The sequence below is a fragment of the Felis catus genome, chromosome B3 (genome assembly GCF_018350175.1).
Source record: "Felis catus isolate Fca126 chromosome B3, F.catus_Fca126_mat1.0, whole genome shotgun sequence".
In the NCBI taxonomy this organism is placed as follows: Eukaryota; Metazoa; Chordata; class Mammalia; order Carnivora; family Felidae; genus Felis; species Felis catus.
In genome coordinates, this window is record NC_058373.1 from 9,657,439 (window position 1) to 9,680,038 (window position 22,600).

General features: G+C 43.1%; 1 long non-coding RNA gene across 1 annotated transcript in view; it reads left to right on the forward strand.

The window, feature by feature from the left end:
* The window catches only part of LOC123385810, a 24,710-nt gene continuing 2,110 nt past the window's right edge, over window positions 1–22,600 (forward strand). The window contains exon 1 of the long non-coding RNA XR_006598863.1: window positions 1–170. This is a non-coding gene — a long non-coding RNA (uncharacterized LOC123385810). The remainder of the gene's footprint in view (window positions 171–22,600) is intronic.

Here is a 22,600-nt window from a genome sequence, read left to right on the forward strand (position 1 = left end):
GGATTTGCTAGCTGGGCCCTGGCTCCCAGAAGCAGTGGTTTGGGAAGAGAAAAGAAGAAGACATTCCTGGGTGGCCACGTGGTCACCCTGGGGGTGGAGCTGCAGGCATGTGGCCCCCAGCTACTAAAGGCAAAGTTACCAGTGGAATTCGGAGATGAATCCAATCTTGGGTATGTGTGTGCGTGTCACTGGATGCATCGGGAAATGCAGACTAGTAAGAGAAAGGCAAAGTAGTGTTCCCCTTGGTTCTTGTTACCTATAACAGCTACCCTAAACACAAAAGGATGCCAGGTCCAGCCTTGATTCTGGAGCAAGCTGGGATTTCCTGGGGGTCTGAGCCTGGGCCATGAGCCTCAAAGCCACCCCCGAGGGGAAAGTACACAGAACAACAGAAAATACCTCTAAGACTTGGGTCACGGAGAAAGTAGTTGAACCAGAGGGTATAGTAGGAGGACCCCTCTCCTTTTGTGGACCCATCTCATCAGCCTCCTGGGAGCCTTTACCAAAGCAGACCCGGAGAGTGGCCTGTGTGGGGGCAGGAGGTGTTTGGCCGTGAAGGTGGCAGGGTGGAGAGCAGGTTTGGATTGATGCAGGACCCAGGGCTCTCTGGGGACAAGCACAGAGGGCTGTGTGCGGTCCAGACACTCAGAAGGGTGTTCTCGAGGGGAGGGCCAGCCTGTAAATCATGTTTACCCTGAGACGGGGGGACTAGCCATCCCCCCATAAGTGTGAGTGCAAAACCAAAAAACAGTTCCGGAAGCTGTATCAAATTTGCTGTCTCAGCTTCTTCCCCTCTGGGGTCTTACAGATGGCTAATAAAAAAGTTAGGTTGATTAACATTTATGTCCAATAAACTTGTATTACTTTGAAATGCGAAGAAAGGTGGATGTTATCAAATAGCCCTGCATGTTACTCATAAAAGCAAAAATTTGGAAATACCTAAGTTCCCCAAACGATGTATCTGTAAAGTAGAATATTAAGCACCTGACGTTCATGGGAAATGAGGCAAGTAGGCTACAGCTGTCTATATAGAACATGACCTTAATTTTACTAAAAGCAACCACAGAAATCCCACATACACAGAGAACCTTGGGGATCTTAGTGAAATGTTAAGGGATGGTTGATTTGGGGGCGATGGGATTATAGGTGTTTTAAAAGAGTTTTAAAAATACACCTCAGTATGGAGGTGGCTCAGTTGGTTGAGCGTCTGACACTTGATTTCGGCTCAGGCCATGATCTCACCGTTCACGAGTTTGAGCCCCACGTCGGGCTCTGTGCTGACAGCCGGAGCCTGCTTGGGATTCGCTCTCTCTCTCAAAATAAATAAACAGTAAAAAAAAATAAATTCCCAGGATTTTCCTATATTCCTTAGGGGGTGTGAATTACAGTACTAGCATACTAGCCCCCCACAGGTATCACCTCCGGGTTAAGACCCGAGTGGCTCTGGAGGAGAGGCTAATGGTAGCCTGGGGGAGGGGAGGCGGTAGCTGGGCCAGCGCACGAATCACCTGGAGGCGCTAAAGGGTCTTGGTGAGCTCTGCCGCAGGTGTGGCCTGGGTGCCACCAGGTGATTCTAGGATGTGGCCGGCCTCCCACCGGGTTCCGGCCAGGCCTTCGAGGTCGAGGCTGTCAGCACGGCAACAGGAGAAGCAGGACTCCGGGCGGCTCGGCCACTTCATGGCCACAGCAGCCCTGTGAGGTGGAGCCCAAGCCCCGCATCCCGCCCAAGCCACGCAGCTCCCACCACGGTTTGTAAACCTCGTGAGCAGCCCGAGTGCTGGTAGAGATCTGCTTGCAGAACGAGGGGTACCCTCTGTGCTCGCTGCTCCCAGGGGCCGGTATATGGGAGCTCCTTCCGACGGTCACCCTCGTTTTTCCTGTGCCCTCCCCCCACCCCGTCTCCCCTGCTCTGCTGCGCGGGAGGGTTAGGGCACCCGGCGTCTTGAGCTTAGGTATGCATTTGAGACTCTGACTCATTAAACCTGGGTTCGGCCCGGGGAGATGCGTTTTAACATGCACCCCGGTTGTTCGAATGCAGGAGATCCAAAGACTGAACTCTGAACGCTGGTCCAAGGGCAAACCATGGGCTGCCGGTCAACATGTGTGGGTTTGACACCGGCTGTGGCCGGACCAATTGCCCAACTCAGTGAGCCTTGGGGGTGGAGGGGTCATCCACAGGAAGGGAGCCTCAGAGCCCTCCAGGGTGTCAGGATGGGTGGGATCGTGAACAGGAGGTCTGTGGGTGTCCAGCCAGTGAGCACCCCTCGCCCTGTCGGAGCCCTCTCCAGTGGGGGGGGGGGGGGAGGGTCATCCCAAGGAGACAAAACAGTGACAATGACCCAGGTGATCTGCCATGGCATGGGAGCCCTGAAATGGCAGTCAGTGCTCACACCTGGCTGTTCCATCCTTAGAGGACAGACTGACGTGAACTTCTCAAGCTCTACGCCTTCATCTTTCAGTGCCTTCCTGCCAAGCAGGAAGAAACAATTACTTTTCTTACAAAGGGGTAGATGCCATCATCCCCATTTTCCAGGTGAGGAAACTGTAGCTCTGAGAGGTCAGTGTGTTGGCCCAGGACACAGGAGTGGGGGGCACCAGGGTGGGAACTTGCATCTGCTTCCGGACCCCAGCAATCCAGTCATCCCTGCTGCCTTCCCGGGAGCTGCTCTCATTCCGGTGAGGGCCCCCTGGGCTCCCTGGTCCCAGAGAGGGGCAGAGCGGTTGGGCCTACTTCTGGCTGCAAGGCCTAGTGGGGTTGGGGCTCAGCTGCTTCGGAGGGGAGGGGCTGAGTGGCCACCACAGGACCTGGCAGTTGGACAGTCCAAACGGGGTCTCCCGGCAGGGAGGGCTTCCCCTGAAATCACTGGCACTGAAATTGCTGCCCTCTAGACCCGGCCTTGCTGGCAGAGAAGGGGCGGTCCCTACCTGCTCAGGCCCCAGGACTCTCCACCTGTCTTTATTCCCAGCACTCCTGCCTTGGGATGAGGATGCGGACAAGGTGACCTTCAGCCCATTCCCAGGAGCAGAGGACAGGGCTCAACCTTCTGTTCTGGCAAGCTGGGGGGAGAGATGAGCAGTCTCAGAGTGGGGAGGGTCCGGCCCATGGAAGAGCAGACCAGTGGGTTCTAGGTGTAAGGCACAGAGGAAAGGGGCTGGATTTTCCTTGGCTGTCAAGGGAAGACTTCCTGGAGGAGGAGACCATTCAGCCACACCAAAGGAGGGTATTGTGAACCAGGCAGAGGCCCAGAGACAAGAAGGCGCTCCGAGCAGAGCCCTGTGCTGGTGTCCGAGCCAGGCTGGTGGAGAAGGCCTGTCAGCCCTCCAGGGGCCCTCTGGGTCGGGTCTGGACACTGTCCAGCACGAGTGGAGGGCTCCTGATTCGCAGGCGGGAGGTGCAGAGACTCGTGCATTAGGCCCAGGAACAAGCATTCAACCTTCCTCATCAAATCCTCACAGCAAGTCTGCCCGTTAGATCCTGTCTGTCCCTTCTGAAAGGGGAAAGGGAGATATATTTTAAATAACTTGCTCAAGGTTGCCCTCCCCAGTCTTTGTTCACAGCCCCCTCAAAATGGAGTGGGGGCCCCCCACTTGGCCCACTCCTGAGCTCCTCACCATCCGGCTCCCGCAGAGAGCATTGTCTGCGGTGCCCAGAGTCCTGCTCCGAAGAGACCAAGGCCAGGCTGGGAGGGAGCCAGGTTGCCCAGGCAACCGTCAGCTGCAACCCCGAGGCTGGGGGGCCGGTGGGGGTGGGGTGGGAAGTGCAGAGACCCTCAGGCGGGAAGGGGTGACAGGAGGGCTCTGTTCCAGGAGCCACTTAGAGCCAGCCCTGCCCCAGTCAATTCTCCCACAGAGGCCCTCCTGAGTCTCCCTCCCCTTCTCCTCCCTCCGGAGGGTCCAGGACCATTTTGCAGGAAGGAGTGTCACAAAGGACCCTGGGTGGGAAGCGGCCCAAATTTTGGAGCTGGGTCCTGCAAGCGATTACCATATGAAAAGAGGCTCCCAGGGTCTGGGGAGGAAGCCAAGCCCTGACCCCTTTCCCACATGGGACACCTCTGAGGCCGCCTCGGGTGGCGGGGGAGGGGGGGTGGTGGGCGGGAGGGGTGGCCGAGCAGTGTCTAGGTCCTCCCTCTGGGTGGTCCGAGATCCCTGAAAATGTGGGGGCAACATGAAGGAAAAAGAAATCTCAGAATCCAAGGACAGGAGGTGTGGGGAGCGGGGCCTGGGAGCGGTACCGAGCTGGAGCGGTATCTGGTCCCAAGGCTACGCCAGGGATGAGGCCATGGGTCCCCCGGCAGTGAAGGGACTTCTCCGTCTTGTTTCTGATGCTCTAGCGCTCCGTTCAGCTCAGCTCTGCTGTTACTGCTTTCCAGAAAATAACAAAGCCCGTGCACTGTATTTTTTTCTTATATTGCAAGCTCTTTTCTGGAGTTTTCTTCCCGGATTTCTGGCGCAGATTTTTTGTCCTGTTGCATTAGTTCCCACGCTTCCTGTAGAGCAGACCCCTAAGCCGCAGACCTCTCCCAGGCAGCCTGTAGCTGGCCAGCCACCCCTGTGCCCAGGCTCTCCCTGGGGCGGGGGAGCCTCACCCCAAGGCCAGGTGGTGGGTGCTGTGGCTGACCCCAGAGCAGGCTGAGGCTCAGCAGCGCCGCTCACTGGCAGGTCCGGACCGCGGTTTGCGCCTCCAGTGTTCCGGCATGAATGAACCTCCTCCCTGCTGTGGCCTCCCAGACAGAGCCTGCCCCTGGAGCGGAGGAAGGGAGGGCCTGGGAAGTGCCCCTGGCCCTGCGGAGGGTGTCTGGGTGTGGGGCGTAGGCCAGCGGCGCCCCCGGTGACAGCCCGCTGCAGTGAGTGGGCGGGACGGCCCCTGGTGCTTCCCGGACTTGCCGGGAGGCAGCGACCGCCTGGCAACAAAAGACTCTTAAGATGAATCTGTGCGCTCCCACGTCCTGGCATTAGGGCAGGACCCTCTCCTTTGTGGGTGTCGGGTGGGGAGCGGTAGTCAGGATCCCCGAGGCTCTAACCCCGCCTTCTTTGCAGGACACCACACGGTGTGGCCTGCTGGGTGTCGGGTGCAGCCTTCGGAGTCTTACAGCAGGCAGCCAGCAGTTTGGGAAAGGAAATGCCTCGGCCTGTGCATTTCTGCGGCTTCTCAGTGACCCCCTCCGTTCTGAGATCGGATCCCCCAAATCCCCGGGCAGCTACATGCAAATGGTGTTTATCTTTCCGCATTCATTTTATGTTTTATATATTATTATTTTTGCCATAAATGCTTTAAAACATGGGGGGGGGGTTGTTTATTTGAGAGAGAGAAAGCGTGCAGGCGTGTGCGTGGAGGAGGAGCAGAGAGGCAGAGAGAGAATCCCAAGCAGGCTCTGCAATGTCGCCCGGAGCCCGAGGTGCGGCTTGAGCCCATGACCGGTGAGATCATGACCTGAGCAGACCCAGGCGCCCCTAAAGCATTTTAATTCCATCCTAATTAACATACAGCAATTTATTCGTTTCTGGAATACTGCGCAGTGATCCAGCAATTCTGTACATGACTCGGGGCTCAACACAGCAAGTGTGCTGTTAATCCCCTTTACCTACTTCCCTCCTTCCCCCTCCCCCCCCCCCCCCCCCCCCCCGGGGTAACCATCGGTTTGTTCTCCACAGTTCAAAGTCTATTTTTTGGTTTGTCTCTTTATCCTGTGTTCATTTGTTTCTTAAATTCCACCTATGAGTGAATCATATGGTATTTGTCTTTTTCGGACTGGCTTATTTCCCTTCACATAATCTATACCCTCTAGTCTCATCCACGTTGTTGCAAATGGCAAGATTTCACTCTTTTTATGGCTGAATAATATTCCAGTGTGTGTGTGTGTGTGTGTGTGTGTGTGTGTGTGTGTGTAATACATATATTATATATATACTTTGTTTTTTAAGTAAGCTCTACGCCCCATGTGGGACTTGAACTCACCACTCTGACATCAAGACTTGCATGCTCTACCGACTGAGCCGGCCAGGAGCCCCGACACCACATCTTTTTCATCCGTTCATCGATCGATGGACGCGTGGGCTGCTTTCATAATTTGGCTGTTGTAAATAATGCTGCCATAAACATAGGGGTGTATGTATCCTTTCAATTAGTGATTTGTATGGGTAAGTACCCAGTAGTGCAATTACTGGATCGTAGGGTACTTGTATTTTTAACATTCTGAGAAACTTCCATGCTGTTTTCCAGAGTGGCTGCACCAGTTTGCATTCCCGCCAACAGCACAAGAGGGGTCCTTTTTCTCCACATCCTCACCAACGCCTACTGTTTTCTTATAGCAGGCAGGTGTGAAGTGTGACAGGTGTGAAGCGATATCTCATTGAGTTTTGATTTGTATTTCCCAGACGATTAGTGATGTTGAGCATCTTTTTATTTCTATTTTTATTTTTTTGAGCACCTCTTCACGTGTCTGTTGGCCATCTGTATGTCTTCCTGGGGAAAATGTCTATTCATGTTGTCTATCCATTTTAAAAAACTGTTTTTTAATGTTTCTTTGTTTTTGAGAGAGAGTGCGAGTGGGGGAGGGGCAGAGAGAGAGCGAGACACAGGCCCCAGGCTCCGAGCTGTCAGCACAGAGCCTGACGTGGGGCTCGAACTCGTGAACCACAAGATCATGACCTGAGCCGAAGTTTGATGCTCACCCAACTGAGCCACCCAGGCACCCCTTGTCTGTCCATTTTTTAATTGGATTGGTATTTGTGTTTTGGTGTTCAGTTCTAGTTCTTTGTATATTTTGGATACTAACCCTTTATCAGATATGTCATTTGCAAATATCTTCTCCCATTTCATGGGTTGCCTTTTAGTTTTGTTGATTGTTTCCTTCTTTGTGCAGAAGCTTTTCATTTTCATGTAGTTTATTTTACCGTTTATTTTTTACCGTTTATTTTTACCGTTGTTTCCCTTGCCTTAGGAGACATATCTAGAAAAATATCGCTACAGCCAATGAGATAGAAATTACTGCCTGTGCTCTCTTCAAGGGTTTTTATGGTTTCAGGTTTTACTGTCAGGTCCTTAATCCAGTTTATTTTTGTGTATGGTGTAAGAAAATGGTCCAGTTTCATTCTTTTGCATGTGGCTGCCCAGTTTTCCCAACACCGTTTGTTGAAAAACTGTCTTTTTCCCATTGCATACTCTTGCCTCCTTTGGCGAAGATTAATTGACCATAAAATTGTGGGTGTTTTCTTGGGCTTTCTATTCTGTCCCATTGATTTATGTGTCTGTTTTTGTGCCAGTACCATACTGTTTTGATTACTACAGCTTTCTAGTATCACTTGAAATTTGGAATCATGATATCTCCAACTTTTTCTTTTTCAAGATTGCTTTGGCTGTTCAGGGTCTTTTGGGGTTCCATACAAATTGTGGGATTGTTTGTTCTAGTTCTGTGAAAAATGCTGTTGGTATTGTGATAGGGATTGCATTAAATCTGTAGATTGCTTTGGGTGGTATGGACATTTTAATAATCTTTTTTCTTCCAATCTATAAACATGGAATATCTTTCTATTTGTGTCATCTTCAGTTTTTCATCAATATTTTACAATTGTAAATGGAATTATTTTCTTAATTTGTCTTATTGCTGTTTCATTATTACTGTGAAGAAACAAAATAGATTAAAAGAATTTCTTTAACATCTATATTTATTTTTGAGAGAGAGCGAGAGAGACAGAGCATGAGTGGGGGAGCAGCAGAGAGAGAGGGAACACAGAATCCAAAGCAGGCTCCAGGCTCTGGGCTGTCAGCACAGAGCTTGACATGGGGCTTGAACTCACAAACCATGAGATCATGACCTGAGCCAAAGTCAGACGCTTAACTGAGCCACCCAGGTGCCCCAAAATGCAACAGATTCTTACACATTGATTTTGTATCCTGGGACTTTACTGAATTCATTCTTGCTTACCAATTTGGATGTCTTTTATTGCTTTTTGTTGTCTGATTGCTGTGGCCAGGACTTCCAGTAATATGTTGAATAAAAGTGTTGAGAGTGGACATCTTTGTCTTGCACCTGTCTTTAAGGAAAAGCTCTCAGTTTTTCCCCAGTGAGTATGATATTAGCTGTGGGTTTTTCATATATGGCCTTTATGATGTTGAAGTCTGTTCCTTCTAAACCTACTTTGCTAATGGCTTTTTAAAAAAGATTTTACTTAATTTTTTTTTTTTAATTTACATCCAAGTTAGTTAGCATATAGGGCCACAATGATTTCAGGAGTAGATTCCTTAGTGCCCCTTGCCCATTTAGCTGATCCCCCCTCCCACAACCCCTCCAGTAACCCTCAGTTTGTTCTCCATGTTTATGAGTCTCTTCTGTTTTGTCCCCATCCCTGTTTTTATATTATTTTTCTTTCCCTTCCCTTATGTTCATCTGTTTTTTCTCTTAAAGTCCTCATATGAGTGAAGTCATGATTTTTGTCTTTCTCTGAGTAATTTCACTTAGCATAATACCCTCCAGTTCCATCCATGTAGTTGCAAATGGCAAGATTTCATTCTTTTTGATTGCCGAGTAATACTCCGTTGTGTGTGTGTGTGTGTGTGTGTGTGTGTGTGTGTATACACACACACACACACACACACACACACATATATATATATATATATATACACACACACACACCACTTCTTTATCCATTTATCCATCGATGGACATTTGGACTCTTTCCATACTTTGGCTATTGTTGATACTGCTGCTATAAACATTGGGGCGCCTGTACCCCTTTGAAACAGCATACCTGTATCCCTTGGATAAATACCTTGTAGTGCAATTGCTGGATCATAGGGTAGTTCTATTTTTAGCTTTTTGAGGAACCTCCATATTGTTTTCCAGAGTGGCTGCACCAGCTTGCGTTCCCACCAACAATGCAAAAGGGATCCTCTTTCTCCGCATCCTCGCCAACATCTGTTGTTGCCTGAGTTGTTAATATTAGCCATTCTGACAGGTGTAAGGTGGTACCTCGTTGTGGTTTTGATTTGCATTTCCCTGATGATGAATGAAGTTGAACATTTTTTCATGCGTCGGTTGGCCACCTGGATGTCTTCTTTGGAGAAGTGTCTATTCATGTCTTTTGCCCATTTATTCACTAGGTTATTTGTTTCTTGGGTGTTGAGTTTGATAAGTTCTTTATAGATTTTGAATACTAACCCTTTATCTGATATGTCATTTGCAAATATCTTCTCCCATTCTATCGGTTGCCTTTTAGTTTTGCTGATTGTTTCCTTCGCTGTGAAGAAGTTTTTTATCTTGATGAGGTCCCAATAGTTCATCTTTGCTTTTGTTTCCCTTGCCTCCAGAGACATGTTGAGTAAGAAGTTGCTGCAACCAAGATCAAGGAGGTTTTTGCCTGCTTTCTCCTCGAGGATTTTGATGGCTTCCTGTCTTACATTGAGGTCTTTCATCCATTTTGAGTTTATTTTTGTGTATGGTGTAAGAAAGTGGTCCAGGTTCATTCTTCTGCATGTCGCTGTCCAGTTTTCCCAGCACCACTTGCTGAAGAGACTGTCTTTATTCGATTGGATATTCTTTCCTGCTTTGTCAAAGATTAGTTGGCCATATGTTTGTGGGTCCATTTCTGGGTTCTCTATTCTGTTCCTTTGATCTGAGTGTCTGTCCTTGTGTCAGTACCATACTGTCTTGATGATTACAGCTTTGTAATACAGCTTGAGGTCTGGGATTGTGATGCCTCCTACTTTGGTTTTCTTTTTCAAGATTGCTTTGGTTTCTTTTCTGGTTCCATACACATTTTAGGATTATTTGTTCTAGCTCTGTGAAGAATTCTGGTGTTATTTTGATAGGGATTGCATTGAATATGTAGATTGCTTTGGGTAGTATTGACATTTTAACAATATTTGTTCTTCCTATCCAGGAGCATGGAATATTTTTCCATTTTTTCCATTTTTCCATTTTTTGGTGTCTTCTTCAAATTCTTTCATAAGCTTTCTATAGTTTCAGTGTATAGATTGTTCACCTCGTTGGTTAGATTTATTCCTAGGTATTTTATGGTTTTTGGTGCAATTGTAAATGGGATCAGTTCCTTGGTTTCTCTTTCTGTTGTTTCGTTGTTGGTGTATAGGAATGCAACCGATTTCTGTGCATTGATTTTATATCCTGCAACTTTGCTGAATTCATGAATCAGTTATAGCAGTTTCTTGGTGGAATCCTTTGGGTTTTCCATATAGAGTATCATGTCATCTGTGGAGAGTGAAAGTTTGACCTCCTCCTGGCCGATCTGGATGCCATTTATTTCTTTGTGTTGTCTGATTGCTGAGGCTAAGACTTCCAATACTATGTTGAATAACAGTGGAAAGAGTGGACATCCCTGTCTTGTTCCTGACCTTAGGGGGAAAGCTCTCAGTTTTTCCCCATTGAGGATGATATAAGCAGTGGGTCTTTCATATATGACTTTTATGATCTCGAGGTATGATCCTTCTATCCCTACGTTCTTGAGGGTTTTTATCAACAAAGGATGCTTTGTCAAATGCTTTCTCTGCATCTATTGAGAGGATCATGTGGTTCTTGTCCTTTCTTTTATTGATGTGATGAATTACAATGATTGTTTTGTGGATATTGAACTGGCCCTGCATCCCAGGTATAAATCCCACTTGGTTGTGGTGAATAACTTTTTTAGTGTATAGTTGGATCCGGTTGGCTAATATCTTGTTGAGGATTTTGCATCCATGTTCATCAGAGAAATTGGTCTATAGTTCTCCTTTTTAGTGGGGTCTCTGGTTTTGGAATCAAGGTAATGCTGGCTTCATAGAAAGAGTTTGGAAGTTTTCCTTCCATTTCTATTTTTTGGAACAACTTCAAGATTCAAGAGAATAGGTATTAACTCCTCCTTAAATATTTGGTAGAATTCCCCTGGAAAGCCATCTGGCCCTGGACTCTTGTTTTTGGGGAGAGTTTTGATTACTAATTCAATTTCCTTACTGGTTATGGGTCTGTTCAAATTTTCTATTGCTTCCTGTTTCAGTTTTGGTAGTGTATGTGTTTCTAGGAATTTGTCCATTTCTTCCAGATTACCCATTTTATTGGCATATAATTGTTCATAATATTCTCTTATTATTGTTTTTATTTCTGTTGTGTTGGTTGTGATCTCTCCTCTTTCATTATTGATTTTATTTATTTGGGTCCCTTCCTTTTTCTTTTTGATCAAACTGGCCAGTGGTTTATCAATTTTGTTAATTCTTTCAAAGAACCAGCCTCTCGTTTCATTGATCTGTTCTACTTTTTTTTTGGTTTCGACAGCATTGATCTCTGCTCTAATCTTTACTATTTCCTGTCTTCTGCTGATCTTGGGTTTTATTTGCTGTTCTTTTTCCAGCTCTTTAAGGCATAAGGTTAGGTTGTGTATCTGAGACCTTTCTTCCTTCTTTAGCAAGGCCTGGATTGCTATATACTTTCCTCTTATGACTGCCTTTGCTGCATCCCAGAGGTTTTGGGCTGTGGTGTTATCATTTTCATTGGCTTCCATGTACTTTTTAATTTCCTCTTTAACTGCTTGGTTGGCCCATTCATTCTTTAGTAGGATGTTCTTCAGTTTCCAAGTGTTTGTTATCTTTCCAAATTTTTTCTTGTGGTTGATTTTGAGTTTCCTAACATTGTAGTCTGAAAATATGCACAGTATGATCTCAATCTTTTTGCACTTGTTGAGGGCTGACTTGTGTCCCAGTATGTGGTATATTCTGGAGAATCTTCCATGTGTACTGGAGAAGAATGTGTATTCTGCTGCTGTAGGATGTAATGTTCTGAATATATCAGTTAAGTCCATCCGGTCCGGTGTGCCATTAAATGCCATTGTTTCCTTGTTGATTTTCTGTTTAGATGATCTGTCCATTGTTTTAAGTGGGGTGTTGAAGTCCCCTACTATTATGGTATTAGTATTGATGAGTTTCTTTATGTTTGTGATTCATTGATTTATATATTTGGGTGCCTGTACATTTGGCACATAAATGTTTACGATTGTTAGGTCTTCTTGGTGGATAGACCCCTTGATTATGACATAATGCCCTTCTGCATCTCTTGATACAGTCTTTATTTTAAAGTCTAGATTGTCTGATATAAGTATGGCTACTCTGGCTTTCTTTTGTCGACCATTAGCATGATAGATGGTTCTCCATCCCCTTACTTTCAATCTGAAGGTGTCTTTAGGTCTAAAGTGGGTCTCTTGTAAACAGCATATAGATGGATCTTGTTTTCTTATCCATTCTGTTACCCTGGAGCATTTAGTCCACTGATGTCTAGCTGAGTTCTGTAGTTCTGTGGTTCAGGTTGTGTAGCTTTTTGTGTTAATCCTCAAATCAGTTTTCTAGGTGTGCAGGATAGTTTAGCGTTGATATGGCTGTATTTCATGGACGTGAGACGCAAAAAAAAAAAAACCCGAAAAACAAACAAACAAAAAACCTTCCATGTTGTTCTGCCATCTTGGCTCCTTCCCTTTAAGATTTTATTTTTAAGTAATTTTTGCACCCAACATGGGGTTTCAACTCAGAACCTTGCAGTCAAGAGTTGCACGCTCTAGTGACTGAGCCAGCAATGTGCTCTTGCTGAGGTCTTTTGTCATGAATGTTTGTTGGACTTTGTAAAATACATTTTCAGTGTCTATGAAAATGAGCATATAGTTTTTATCCTTTCTCTTGTTGATGTGATGTATCACATTGATTGATTTGCAAATATTGAACCATCCTTGCATCCTGGGAATAAATTCCACTTGCTCTATCGTGGTAAATGATTTTTTAAAATGTATCGTTGGATATGGCTTGCTAACTTTTAGTTGGTGATTTCTGCATCTATTTTCATCAAAGGTATTGGCCTGTAGTTCTGTTTTTTTGTGGTGTCTTTTTTTTTTTTTCTAGTGTCTTTATCTGGATTTGGTAGGTTTTTCTGGCCTCATAGAATGGATTTGGAAGCTTTCCTTCTATTTTTTGGAATATTTGAGAACAATAGATATGAGCTCTTCTTTAATTTTTTTTCCCAACATGATTGACTTTTATTGCATGTAATACCTTTCTCTGTTATTTATTTATTTATTTATTTATTTATTTATTTATTTATTTATTTATAGGTGCATATGGTTTTTATTTAACATTTCTCAAAAATGAATATAATCCTATCTAATTTCTTTTTTTAAATACAATTTATTGTCAAATTGGTTAATATACAGTGTGTAAAGCATTTTCTTGGTTTTGGGGGTAGATTCCCGTGGTTCATTGTTTCCATACAACAACCAGTGCTCACCCCAACAAGTGCCCTCCTCAATGCCCATCACCCAGTTCCCCTCTCCCCCACCCCTCCATCAACCCTCAGTTTGCTGTCTGTATTAAGAGTCTCTTATGGGCTGACTCCCTCCCTCTCTGTTTGTAACTATTTTTTCCCCTTCCCTTGGTCTTTTATTAAGTTTCTTAAGTTCCACATATGAGTGAAAACATGATAACTGTCTTTCTCTGACTGACTTATTTCACTTAGCATAATACCTCCCAGTTCCATCCACATTGCTGCAAATGGCACGATTTCATTCTTTCTCATTGCCAAGTAGTATTCCATTGTATATATAAACCACATCTTCTTTATCCATTCATCAGTTGATGGACATTTAGAATCTTCCCATAATTTGGCTATTGTTGAAAGCGCTGCTATAAACATTGGGCTACCTGTGCCCCTATGCATCAGCACTCCTATATCCCTTGAATAAATTCCTAGTAGTGCTATTATTTGTTGTAGGGTAGTTCTGTTTTTAATTTGTTGAGGAATCCCCACACTGTTTTTCAGAGCGTCTGCACCAGTTTGCATTCCCACCAACAGTACAAGAGGGTTCCTGTTCCTCCACATCCTCACCAGCATCTGTGTTTCCTGAGTTGTTAATTTTAGCCACTCTGATCAGTGTGAGGTGGTATCTCATTGTGGTTTTGATTTGTATTTTCCTGATGATGAGCAAAGTTGAGCATCTTTTCATGTGTCTATTAGCCATTTGGATGTCTTCTTTGGAAAAATGTCTATTCATGTCTTCTGCCCATTTCTTCACTGGATTATTTGTTTTTTGGTTCTTGAGTTTGGTTAAGTTCTGTATAGATTTTGGATACTAACCCTTTATCTGATATGTCATTTGCAAATATCTTTTCCCATTCTGTCGATTGCCTTTCAGTTTTGTTGATTGTTTCCTTTGCAGTGCAGAAACTTTTTATGTTGATGAGGTCCCAATAGTTCATTTTTGCTTTTAATTCCCTTGACTTTGGGGATGTGTCGAGCAAGAAATTGCTGGGGCTGAGGTCAAAAAGTTGTTGCCTGCTTTCTCCTCTAGGATTTTGATGGTTTTCTGTCTCACATTTAGGTCTTTCATCCATTTTGAGTTTATTTTTGTGTATGGTGTAAGAAAGTGGTCCAGTTTCATTCTTCTGCATGTTGCTGTCCAGTTCTCCCAGGACCATTTGCTAAAGAGACTGTCTTTTTTCTTTTTTTTTAAACTTTTTTTAATGTTTTTATTTATTTTTGAGAGAGAGAGAAACAGAATATGTGTGGGGGAGGGGCAGAGAGAGAGGGAGGCACAGAATCTGAAGCAGGCTCCAGGCTGTGAGCCATCAGCACAGAGCCTGACGTGGGGCTCGAACTCGTGAACCGTGAAATCATGACCTGAGCTGAAGTCGGACGCTCAACCGACTGAGCCACCCAGGTGCCCCGAGACTGTCTTTTTTCCATTGGATACTCTTTCTTGCTTTGTTAAAGATTAATTGGCCATGGGTTTTGGGGTCCAATTGTGGGTTCTTGATTCTATTCCATTGGTCTATGTGTCTGTTTTTGTGCCAATACCATACTGTCTTGATGATTACAGCTTTGTAGTAGAGGCTAAAGTCTGGGATTGTGATGCCTCCCACTTCCGTTTTCTTTTTCAGTATTACTTTGGCTATTCGGGGTCTTTTGTGGTTCTATACAAATGTCAGGGTTGTTTGTTCTAGCTTTGAGAAAAATGCCAGTGCAATTTTGATTGGGATTGCATTGAATGTGTAGATTGCTTTGGGTAGTATTGACATTTTAACAATATCTATTCTTCCAATCCATGAGCATGGGATATTTTTCCATTTCTTTGTATCTTCTTCAATTTCCTTCATAAGTTTTCTATAGTTTTCAGCATACAGATCTTTTACATCTTTGGTTAGGCTTATTCCTAGGTATTTTATGGTTCTTGGCGCAATTGTAAATGGGATCAATTTCTTGATTTCTCTTTCTGTTGATTAATTGTTGGTGTATAGAAATGCAACCAATTTTTGTGCATTGATTTTGTGCCCTATGGCTTTGCTGAATTCATGTATCAGTTCTAGTAGCCTTTTTGGTGGAGTCTTTCGGGTTTTCCACATAGAGTATCATGTTGTCTGCCAAAAGTGAAAGCTTGACTTCTTCTTTGCCAATTTTGATGCCTTTTATTTCATTTTGTAGTCTGATTGCTGCTGCTAGGACTTCCAACACTATGTTAAACAACAGTGGTGAGAGGGGACATCCTTGTCATGTTCCTGATCTCAGGGGGAAAGCTTTCAGTTTTTCCCCATTGAGGATGGTATTAGCTGTGGACTTTTCATATATGGCTTTTATGATGTTTAGGTATGTTCCTTCTATCCTGACTTTCCTGAGGGTTTTTATTAAGAAAGGATGCTGTATTTTGTCAAATGCTTTTTCTGAAGCTACTGACAGGATCAGATGATTTTTATCCTTTCTTTTATTAATGTGATGAATCACATTGATTGATTTGTGAATACTGAGGCAGCCCTGCAGCCCAGGAATGAATCTCACTTAATCATGGTGGATAATTCTTTTTATATGCTGTTGAATTCAATTTGCTAGTATCTTGTTGAGAATTTTTGCATCCATGTTCATCAGGGATAGTAGCTTATAAATCTCTTTTTTTTGTGGGCTCTCAGTCTGGTTTGGGAATCAAGGTAATGCTGGCTTCATAGAATGAGTCTGGAAGCTTTCCTTCCATTTCTATTTTTTTGGAACAGCTTGAGAAGGATAGGTATTAACTCTGCTTTAAATGTCTGGTAGAATTCCCTTGGGAAGCCATCTGGCCCAGGACTCTTATTTGCTGGGAGATTTTTGATAATTGATTCAATTTCTTCATTAGTTATGGATCTGTTCAAATTTTCTATTTCTTCTCATTTGAGTTTTGGTAGTGTGTGGGTGTCTAGGAATTTGTCCATTTCTTCCAGGTTGCCCAGTTTGTTGGCATATAATTTTTCATAGTATTCTCTGATAATTGTATTTCTGAGGGATTGGTTGTGATAAGTCAATTTTAATTCATGATTTTATCTATTTGGGTGCCCTCTCTTTTCTTTTTGAGAAGTCTGTCTAGGGGGTTATCAATTTTGTATATTTTTTCAAAAAACCAACTCTTTGTTTCATTGATCTGTTCTACTGTTTTTTTAGATTCTATATTGTTTATTTCTGCTATGATCTTTATTATTTCTCTTCTTCTGCTAGCCTTGGGGTTTCTTTGCCGTTCTGCTTCTATTTCCTTTAAGTGTGCTGTTAGATTTTATATTTGGGATTTTTCTTGTTTCTCAAGATAGGCCTGGATTGCAATGTATTTTCCTTTTAGGACTGCCTTTGCTGCATCCCAAAGAGTTCAGACTGTCGTGTTTTCATTTTCATTTGTTTCCGTATATTTTAAAATTTCTTCTTTAATTGCCTTGCTGACGCATTCATTCTTTAATAGGATGTTCTTTAACCTCCATGCATTTGGAGGTTTTCCAAATTTTTCCTGTGGTTGATTTCAAGTTTCATAGCATTGTGATATGAAAATGTGCATGGTATGATCTCAGCTCTTTTATATTCATTGAGGGCTATTTTGTGGCCCAGTAGGTGATCTATCTTGGACAATGTTCCATGTGCACTCGAGAAGAATATGTATTCTGTTGCTTTTGGATGGAAAGTTCTGAATATATCTGTCAAGTCCATCTGGTCCAGTGTATCATTCAGGGCCATTGTTTCTGTATTGATTTTCTGTCTAGATGATCTGTCCATTGTTGTAACTGGGGAATTAATGTAATGTCCCCTGCAATTACTACATTCTTACCAATAAGATTGCTTATGTTTGTGATTGTTTTTATATATTTAGGTGCTCTCGAATTGGGTTCATAAACATTTATAATTACTAGCTCTTCTTGATGGAAAGACCCCATAATTATTATATAATGCCATTCTTCATCTCTTGTTACAGCCTTTAATTTAAAGTCTAGTTTGTCTGAGATAAGTATGGCTACTCCAGCTTTCTTTTGACTTCCAGTAGCATGATAGCTAGTTCTCCATCCCCTCACTGTCAATCTGAAGGTGTCCTCAGGTCTAAAACGTGTCTCTTGTAGACAGCAAATAGATGGGTTGTTTTTTTATCCATTCTGATGCCCTATGTTTGATTGGAGCATTTAGTCCATTTACATTCAGGGTTATTACTGAAAGATATTGATTTAGTCTCATTGTGCTATCTGTAGGTTTCATGCTTGTAGTGGTGTCTCTGGTCCCTTATGATCTTTGCAGCATCCACTCACAGAGTCCTCCTTAGGATCTCTGGTAGGGCTGATTTAGTGGTGATGAACTCCTTCAGTTTTTGTTTGTCTTGGAAAACCTTTATCTCTCCTTCTATTCTGAATGACAGCCTTCCTGGATAAAGGATTCTTGGCTGCATATTTTTCCTATTCAGAACATTGAATATTTCCTTCCACTCCTTCTGGCCTACCAAGTTTCAGTAGATAGTTCTGCTACCACCCTTATGTGTCTACCCTTGTAGGTTAAGGCCAATTTGTCCCTAGCTGCTTTCAGAATTCTCTCTTTATCTTTGTATTTTGCCAGTTGCACTATGATATGTCATGCAGAAGATCAATTCAAGTTACGTCTGAAGGGAGTTCTCTGTGCTTCCTGGATTTCATTGTCTGTTTCCTTCCCCAGATTGGGGAAGTTCTCAGCTCTGATTTGTTCAAGTACACCTTCTTCCCCTTTCTCTCTCTCTTCTTCTGGAACTCCTATGATATGGATATTATTACATTTCATTGAATCACTTTGTTCTCTAATTCTCCCATCATGGTCTAGAAATTTTTTTATCTCTCTTTTTCTCAGCTTCATCTTTTCCCATAATTTTATCTTCTATTTCACTTATTCTCCCCTCTGCCTCTTCAATCCTTGCTGTCACCACCTCTAGTTTATTTTGCACCTCATTTACAGCATTTTTAAATTCATCATGACTATTTTTTAGTTCCTTGATCTCTGTAGCAATAGATTTTCTGATGTCTTCTATGCTTTTTTCAAGCCCAGTGATTAATCTTATGACTATTCTAAATTCTTGATTAGATATATTGTTTATATCTTTTTTGATCAGTTCTTTAGCTGTAATTTCTTCCTGGGATTTCTTTTGAGGAGAATTCTTCTGTTTCGTCATTTTGGCTATTTTGGTTAGTTTTCTGTCCTTTATGTGTTTTAAAAGCTTGTTATGTGTCCTGCACCTGCGACCACTATTATAGTAAAGAGGGGTCATACGTTGTCCAGGGCCTGGCCCTTCAGGAAGTGTTTTTTGGAGTGTGTTTCTTTCTCTCTTTTGTTGTGTCTCTGGTTGCTTTATCTCCCTCCTTGTGGTGATGTTTTGGACCTGCCACCAGGTGTGCTTTGATTTGTTCATTGAAGTAGCCCTGGAAAAGAAAACAAACAAACAAAAAACAAAACAAAAACAAAAAAAACCCACAAAAAGCCCCCCAAAACACCAGCAACAACAAAAAAATGACGAGGTGGGGGCAGTGTTGATGGAAGAGGCCTTATCCCATACAAAGAGAGAAATGACAGGGGTGAGGAACAAGAAAAGAAAATTGACCAGGCAGAGAAACAATACGGCTTAATCCAGAAAGGGAGAGAGAGAGAGAGAGAGAGAGGAAAATAAAGAAAGAGATATAGAAAAGGTTTATATAGATTATATTAAATATATATAATATATAATATTTTATATATATATATATATATATATATATATATATATATATATGTATGTATAATGTCTGCTTAAACAAACCAACAACCTGAATAGCCAGACTAGAGAAGGGAAGAGATAAGAAGGAGAAAAGGAAGAAAAAAACCCCATATATATAACAAAAATTGTCCAAGAATTAAATCAGGAAATGCAAAACCGCTAGGGGCCTTGGAAGCAGTGGCAGCGCTGGTCTGGAGGAGGCGTTTTGTTCATCCCAGTCAATCCCGCCCCAGTAGATCCGCAGTTAGCAGGTGTGGAGGGGCGTGGCTTGGTGTGGGCGGGTCCTGCCTCCCGTGGCCGTCAGTCAGTTCCCTGAGGTCCCACCTTATTGGTGATTGGGAGAAAAATGGTGACACCCCAGTCTCTCCTCCATGGACGGGGTGTCCCAAACCACTCTGTTCAGGTCGTTCTCACTGTGCTGCAGTCGCAAACGAGGTGGTTTGTCCCTCTCTGCTGACGCCCACACCTCCCTGGCGCTCAGCTGGGATGTAAACCCCAATGTCTTAAAGGGTCCCGTTCTGTACACCCTGGTTTCAGGGAAAAGCCCCTCTGTGCTGCCGATATATGACCTCTGGCTGGTGGACACAGGCAGTCCTTGTTCTTTGGATGGTTATATACCTTCTTCCCACAGCACTCCAGGTAGAGGACCGCTTTCTCTCCCTGCAGACTATGCCCTTGACCTAGGTATCAAACCCGGGGCTGGCTCCCCTCCTCCCAAGGCACACGAACAGGGCAGCCGGACCCAGTCCTGAGAAAGCCCCGCAGTTAGAGATTGGATCTTTGTCCATCCCAGTCCGTGGGTTTTCTCTAGTTCAGATACAGTCCTATACTTCCCCAGCCTCTCTTTCTCTTTGTCTCTCTGCAGAAGGGAATCCCTCCCATCTGTGCCTATGCCACCTGTTTTATCTCTCCCAGTTCACAATCATACACCTATGGCCCACCAGGTTGTCCCCGTGGGCCCCTGGAGATGTCTCTGTCACTCTGCAGCCCGGACTCTTGGAATTCAAAGTCCTTTAGCCTCAACACTGGTGTGTTTGAGGGACAAGGGAACTGCGGATCCCCCTACTTCTCTGCCATGTTGGATCTCCCATGAACTCTTCTTTAAATGTTTGGTAGAATTCACCTGTGAAGCTATCTGGTCCTAGAAAATTGTTTGTTGAGAGTTTTTGATTACTGATTCAATTTCATTGCTGGTAATCGGTCTGTTTAAATTTTCTGTTTCTTTCTGATTCAGTTTTGGGAGGTTATATGTTTCTAGGAATTTATCCATTGTTTTCTAGGTTGTCCAATTTGTTGGTATATAGTTTTTCATAATATTCTCTTAGAGTTGTTTCTATTTCTGTGGTGTTTGTTGTTACTTCTCTTTCTTTTGTGATTTTGTTTGAGTCCTTTCTCCCTCTCCCTCCCTCTCTCTGTCTCTCTCCTGGCTAGAGGTTGATCACTTTTGTTTATCTGTTCTATTGTTTATTTGTAGTTTCTATTATTTATTTTTGCTCTAATCTTTATTTCCTTTTCTTGTTTAGCGTTTTGTTTGTTCTTTTTCTAGCTCCTTTAGGTGAAAGGTTATGTTATTTGAGATTTTTCTTGCTTCTTGAGGTCAGCCTGTGTTGCTAAAAACTTCTCTCTTAGGACTGCTTTTGCTGCATCCCAAAGATTTTTGACCATTGTGTTTCCATTTTCATTTGTCTTTATGTATGTTTTGATTTCCTCTGGGATTTCTTGGTTGACCCATTCATTGTTTAGTAGCACGTTATTTAACCTCCATGTATTTGTGGTCTTTCCAGATGTGTGTGTGTGTGTGTGTGTGTGTGTGTGTGGTTGTAGTTCACAGCACTGTTGTCAGAAAAGATGCATGGTATGACTGAACTTTTTGAGTTTGTTGGGACTTGTTTTGTGGCCTACTATGTGACCTATTCTGGAGAATGTTACATGTGCATTTGAAAAGAATGTGTATTCTGCTGTTTTAGGATGGGATATTCTGAATATATCTGTTAAATCCAGTCTGGTCCAGTGTGTCATTCAAAGCCATGGCTTCTGTTTATTTTCTGTTTGGATGATCTGTCCATTGATATAAGTGGGGTGTTAGTCTTTTACTGTTATTATAATACTATCAATTATTCCATTTATGTTTGTTATTAACTGTTTTATGCGTTTGAGTGTTCCCAAGTTGTGTGAATAAATATTTACAATTGTTGTATCTTCTTGTTGGATTCTTCCCTTTATGATTATATAGTGTCATTCTTTGTGTCTTGTTACAGCCTTTATTTTAAAGTCTATTTTGTCAACGTTAAGTATTGCTACTCTGGCTTTCTTTTGACATCCATTTGCATGAACAATGTCTCTCTATCCCCTTTCTTTTTTTTTTTTTTAAGTTTATTTATTTATTTTGAGAGAGCAAGAGAGCGAGCATGAGTGGGAGAGGAGCAGCAAGAGAGGGAGAGAATCCCAAGGAGGCTTTGCACTGTCAGCATGGAGGCCGACATGGGGCTTGAACCCATGAACTTGTGAGATCATGACCTGAGCTATCAAGAGTTGGACACTTAACCAACTGAGCCACCCACGCACTCCTATCCCCTTTCAATCTGCAGATGTCTTTAGGTCTGAAATGAGTCTTTTGTAGGCAGCATATAGATGAGTCTTTTTTAAATCTACTCTTACCCTGTATCTTTTGATTGGAGTGTTGAATCCATTTATATTCAAAATAATTATTGATAGATATATATTTATTGCCATTTTGTTACTTGTGGTAGTTTTTGTATTTTATCTTTGGCCCTGTCTTGCTCTCTTTTATGGTTTACTGATTTTATTTAGTGATATATTTGGATTTCTTTGCGTATCTATTAGTGGTTTTTGATTTGTGGTTACCATTAGCTTTGTACCTTCTGCATGTAACAGTCTATATTAAGTTGATGGTCACTTAGTTTGAACCCATTCTTTACTCCTCTCCCCCTCATATTTTAGGTATATGGTGTCTGTCATAACTTTGCATCTTTTTATTTTGAGTCCCTTGACTGGTTTTTATGGATAGATTTACTTTTACTGCTTTTGTGCTTCCTACTTTTCTTACTCCTACTTAGGGTCTTTCCTTTACATTCAAAGAATCCTCTTTAATATTTCTTTAGGATTGGTTTAGTGGCCATGAACTACTTTAGTTTTTGTCTGAGAAACTCTCTCTCTCCTTCTATTTGGATGATGGACTTGATGGCTAGAATATTCTTGGCTGCAGATTTTTTTCCTTTAGTACTTTGAATATATCATGCCACTCCCTTCTAGTCTCCAACGTTTCTGCTGAAAAATCTGCAGATGGCCTAATAGAGTTTCCATTGCGTGTAACTGTTTTCTCTTGTTGCTTTTACCATGGTCTTTATCACTACTTTTAGTCATTTTAATTACTGTATGTTTTGGTGTGGCTCTCCTTGAGTTGATTTTGTGGGGGACTCTCTGTGCCTCCTGGATCTGGATACGTTTCCTTCCCCAGATTTGGGAAGTTTCCAGCTGTTACTTAAGTAAATTTTCTGACCCCTATTCTCTGTCTTGTCCTTCTAGGTCCCGAGAAATGTGAATGTCGTTATGCTTGATGGAATCACTGGAT